Genomic DNA, 6000 nt, shown 5'->3' with positions numbered 1-6000 from the left:
GAGCCTCAGTGGGGGATGTGGGCCTTGCTGTTTACCTAGTTGTTTATTCAAGATAGCCCTCTTTGAAGTGGACATCGGGCACTTCCATTACAAAAGGAAAAGCCAGCTGTCAAGGTTTACACTACAATCTACCCTGTGATGTGGAGGCAGCAGAGTCAACAATGAGTCTACTAACTGCCTGGATAGCTGGATGCTAAAAGTCAGGGGTAGGGCATGTTTCAACCCAGAAATTACACACCTAAATAGGATTATAGTAGCAAATTCTACAATAATTATACAGCCAATAGTCTGAAATCCAGTTCGTGGCCATTTTCTCAAACTTGAAGGGCCTCGTGATGGAACTAACTCAGTGATCTGGGAGCCCTAGCAATCTGTTCAAAGATTTGAGTAGTTTTATGAAATATTTTAACATCTTGGGCCATTTGCTATAAGTAGGTTTGAACCTGTCCTGATTTGGTAGATTGCTCCATTATCTAATTGAATCAGTCTCTTAGTCCTGACAATAGGTTGCTTCAGTTAAAGGGTTGTGTCTTCAGTTGGCTGTGATGCAGGTGAGTTCTCCAAGTTAGGCCAACATGGTGCAAGTACTTGCATGAGAGGCATTTCTATGGAAACGAAAGATTCTGAGTTTTGAAGGCACCCAGTAGAGAAGATTTCTAGATGCTGAGCTTGAAGCATCTTCAGATGGAATGAGGGCAGGCGGTGGTGATCTGACAGATTTTCCTGGTTTGCAGTTTGAATGCCTCTGGTGATGGTTCTGAGGGGCCCACATAGCAACAGACATGAAGATCAACCATCTACGAGCTGGTGTGGTGATTTCTCTGAAGTTTATTTCAAGTTGTTCCACTTCAGCTTTTGCGACTTTGGGAAAGGGCAGTTTTAGTTCTCAGTGGTTCCAAGTCAGAAAGGGGGAGAAAAATTGGAAACATTAGTTTGGAGAGCTGGAGCCAGATATCAGAGGAAATGAAAATGGTTCAGTATCCATTCCAGTTTACAGGTAGAAAACAAAACCACAAAGACCACTAACAGAACTAGAATCTAGTATCCACAAGCGTGTATTATAGTTTCTACTGAAACATCATTTTTTTCTCTACGGTCACCCCTTTTTCTATCAGAGACAATCAAAGTAAGACTAATTTGTTCACAAAAGAAATCTAGTCTCATTAAACTTGGCCTTATTATTCACATAAGTGCAGCAAGAATAGTGATGGACCATACAGACCATACAGACTCTTTTATGTCTGAGGAATCTCAGATTGCACTTTTAAAGGCTAGGAGGCCAAGCCAAACATTTACCATCAGACTTTGCCTGCAATACCTATAGATTTAGATGAATTCCTCTCTTCTCGAGGTCTCCCAAATATCCCGAGGTTCCTGGGCCTGCCAGGAAGTGACCTTTCTTACCCACTTGGTAAGGCTGCCAGAAACCCTATAAGAAAGGTGCCAGGCTGATTTTCCAAGGGGCTGTTACTGGGCAAGGGCTCATGTGCCCCTGGTGCAGAAAGCCAAACTCTTAACAGTGAGTGTTTGCAACAAAATAAGGGTTTATTTGTCAGGCACCAAGCAAGGGAGCGGGAGACAAGTCTCAGATCCACTCCAACTTGGTCTTTGAGTTAGGGATGTATTTAAGGGGAAGAACAAAGAAACTGGGATTAAACATCATGTTGGGACATTTCTGTAACATTTCTTAATCATAGTTTTGGAAGTCAGGATGTCTTTGGTTTACAATTCTCAGGTCAGGTGGTCCATGGCTTGGGGGTCTGTTAGTTCATCTTGCCCTGGAGAAACAAACCGAATTTGTATATTAATGATGATACTATAATGGCAAGTTTAGTACATTAACGATGTTATTGACCACAGCAATCTTAGTCATCTGACCCTTCTTGATTAGTGTTTGGTTAGCACCGGATTGAAGTCAGGGGGGACGAAAAAGGGATTGAGGTCAAAGGAGACAAGGAGGGGCATAAAGTTTTGGATAGAGAGATTAATCATACACTCAGTAAGGGCGCTCAATTTTAGGGAGACTTGGTGTTGGGCTTTACTGGCTCAATAGAGTCAGCCTTAGTTCCTTCAACCTGGTCATGTGTATTTTTATGCACATTCTCAAATACGATGTTCCAGCCAAAGCCTTGGTAATATAACCAATGATTCAAATTGTATCCTGTCACAAGGAGAACAGATTCTTATTGAACGAATGCAAATAACTATACTGCTATGAATGTAAGAATACTCGATGAGAGTTTCTAAATGCTGGAGGGATCAGGTAGTGAGAAAAAAAAGTACAGTTGACCCTTGAACAACACGGGTTTGAACTGTGTCGATCCACTTCTGATCTTAAATTACCTCTTGGGGTTTTAAATTTCAAAGACATGGGGAGATTTATATCTTCAAGAGACAGAGAAAGAATGTAAGTTTTCTTCTAGAAGTTTTAGTGTCCTTTGGATGGTTTTGACAGTCCCAATAAAATGTAGTAGCATTGCCCTGCAATTAGGGAAGACCCCTGTAAAAATAATTCCTTCGATTCAAGGTCAGATGGGGCCTCTTCAGGGTTGGAAGTGAAGAGGGGGTCTTTTGCCTCACAGTGGTCACGGAAATGATAAACCCATTGGACCAGGTCAACTTTGTGCACCAGGAGATAGGTCTCATCTTAATGTTTTTCATTCACTGTGAGCCTTAGCAGTGATCCTCACTGGAGGCCTCAGTAACCCTGCCAGCTTTTCCCTTGGTGGCAGGGACCCCTAGCGAGGTGTGTGTTTTAGTTATGCCCCATTCAAGGGAAAGCCGAGGGGACTTAGGATCTGTGGTATCTTGAAGAAAATGAGCGTGTAGCCCGGACGGATCTTTAAGAAGATTATGGAATTTAGGGTTCTCAGAGATACAAGCCAGTTGATGCATGTTGGCAGCCATGAAAAATAATCTGGAGCCCATTTCGGACAAACAAATAAAAACCTACAATAGCCAATTAGATCCTCTCCCTCCTTCTTGTTGCGTCAAATCTTTAAGAAAGGTTTGAATTTTGATTAAGGTACAGCTTCTGATCTCAGTGTCTACCTCTTGATTTCTCCTGTTACCTTAATCTTTTGTGTTGTTACTGGCAAATTTTGGATGACATCACTGTGAGCCCTTTCACTTCTTTTTTTCCCCCTAGGGTATCCCAAGAGACCTCTTAGGGATTGGCTTTTGCCAGCAACATCACGCCAGGGATTGAATCCGTAGTAAACTGAAGAGCAACGGTTGTGAGTGAAATGGTGACACAGAGACCATAGGCCTCTGTTGTATCTTCCCTCTGGTGTTCCCATTGGTTTCCGGTTGCAAGGCTATTTGACTCCTGGGGTAGGACACGTAGTCCAGGCACAACCCACTGGCTCAGTGGTTGCAGGCTGAGGTCTCCCACCCTCTTTGTCCTCCTTACTTTTTCTTGGTGCCTTTAGCCCAGAGCCTCTCCCTGGGCAGTGACAATAGCCTTGTGATCCAATCCACCCTCCTTAGCTCCCCTTAGTCTTGAGACGTGGAGGACCCTTATGCACATTTATAGTCAATTAAAGCCTTTATAATCAGTTGTCTAATTCTCTTTAAACCATATGTCCTTGATCACGCTGCTCTGGGGAGATCGTTGGATTATTATGGCGGCCGTTACCTTTTGGGTTGGACACTGCAGGCAACACACCACAGAAGCAATATGCAAAAGCACACAGCAGGGCTTCCCTGGTGACGCAGCGGTTGAGGGTCCGCCTGCCGATGCAGGGGACGCGGGTTCGTGCCCCGGTCCGGGAAGATCCCACATGCCGCGGAGCAGCTGGGCCCGTGAGCCATGGCCGCTGAGCCTGCGCGTCCGGAGCCTGTGCTCCGCGGCGGGAGAGGCCACAACAGTGAGAGGCCCGCGTACCGCAAAAAAAAGAAAGCACATAGCAGTGCACAAGCCCAGCAAGCGGTGCTCTTTCCCAGGTGGAGTCCCCACCTGAGTCAGGTGGTTAGTAAGAAGGTTGCAGGTAAAAGGGGCATTCCCCTTGATTAATCGCAAGGGCAATCATAGAATCCAGCCAACTTTACTAATTGTTGTGTGCTGGTCTCAGCCCATCAGTAAACAGTGCTTGGGATGGACCGGCCCTTGTGGTTCATATGATTGCAAGATGCCCTTCAGCATGAAAAAATAAAGGTTTATTACTTACAGGAACCAGAAGTTACACAGCACACCTAGGGCCACACAGCAAGGTTCGAGCAGAGAGAGAGGGTGAAGGCCTGGGGTCCTGCTTTAATTGGGGTCAAGGGTGGGGACCTAGGGTTTCTCAGACTCTCTCTTTATTGGAAAATTTGAAGCATAGGAGTGGGAATTTAAAGCACAGGAAGAGGAAACAACCAAAAACAAGTAGCCCAAAAGGTCAATTACTGAAATCAACCAAGATCTCTAAAACAAAAGAGCCTCAGTTGGGGCAGGTGGCCTAGTTCTGTGGCCAGCAATGTGTTTATCTGAGATAGACCTCTTGGAAGTGGATGCCCGGGCAATCAAAGCTTAAGTCAGCCACCTCCATTACAAAAAGAAAAGCCAACAGTCAGGACTGACACCCGATTATCAATCAAAGAAGTAGAGATTAAGACCCAATCCGATACCCTTACATACCCACTAGATTGGCAAAATTTTGAAAGTCAGATGGTACCAAGAGACGATGAGGGTCTGAGGGGAGCTGGCAGGCATGTAAACTTCGGAAAACAGTTTTCCGTTATCCTCAGTAACGCTGAAGATGCTGTGCTTTGACGTGAATGTATTTGTACGTGCCCTTCCACTGCTAGGTTTACCCAAAAGAAGCACATCTGTATGTCAGCAATATCTGCAGGGATACTCAAAGAAACGTTGTTCACAACAGAAAAACAACAACCGCGAAAACCTGGAGAAGATGCAAGTATCCATCCACAATAGAACAAACTTACATTGTAATTTGCATTGTACAATACACATTGTAATATGCAGACAATGAAGTACTATACAGCAGTGAAGGCAAATGAAACTGTCTGCTGCTTGTGTTCACATGGATGAATCTTAAAAGCAGGTTTCGGGAGGATTGGGAGGAAGCAACTCGCAGAGGAATGTATTCAGTATGACTCCATTTATATAAAGTTTGAAAACAGACAAAGCAAAAGACTATTTTGTTTAGGAAATTATATATAAAGAGTAAAACTATAGCGAAAAACAAGGGAATGGGTTTTCCGAGGTGAGGCAGCAGGAGCATGGAGGGAGGGGGGCATATTAATCGTTTTGTTTTCGTTTTGTTTTGGCCACGCGGCGCGGCACAGCTTGCGGCTTGTGGGGTCTCAGTTCCCGACCAGGGAATTGAACCTGGGCCACAGCAGAGAAAGCCCAGAATCCTAACCACTAGACCACCAGGGAACTCCCTTAATTGTGATTTTTATTTTCTGTTATCTTATGGTGTTTTGACATTTTGAAAATCTTGCTGGCCCAAGAGAGATGGCACTGCAGGGTAGCCAATTCTTAGAGATAGCAAAGGGTTTCTCCAGGAATGTGCTTTTTACATGCAAACCAACGAATCCAGAGTCCATACCGACTACTACCCACTTCATCTAACTCTCACACACCAAACCAATACTTCCCTGCCCTAAATCATCCAGCTAACCAGGCAACTAGAGACCACCCCTACAGCCATGGAAACCCCTGTAAAGGAACTTAAGCTCCCTACATCCTTGCTTCTGCCTGCTAATCACCCAGGTGTCTTTCTCATGTGACCCTGAGTGGCCTGGGGCAACCCCCTTCCCTTGGAAAGTGTAAGTAATCAATTCTTTTTTCAGTGACGTTAGCCTCTCTGAGTCGTCACTCAGTCACCTCCATAAATTAAAATCTGTGGGTACAATAATTGAGACCGGGGGAATTGATCGGGGAGGGGCGTACAGAGATCTTCAACGTAACAGTAAGGTTCTATTTCTTAAATGGACTGGTGGGTTCAAGGGCACTATCATTATTCTTCAAACTGCACATATATGCCTTTGTAT

This window comes from Globicephala melas, chromosome 15 (genome assembly GCF_963455315.2).
Source record: "Globicephala melas chromosome 15, mGloMel1.2, whole genome shotgun sequence".
Classification (NCBI taxonomy): domain Eukaryota; kingdom Metazoa; phylum Chordata; class Mammalia; order Artiodactyla; family Delphinidae; genus Globicephala; species Globicephala melas.
This window is presented reverse-complemented; position numbering follows the sequence as displayed.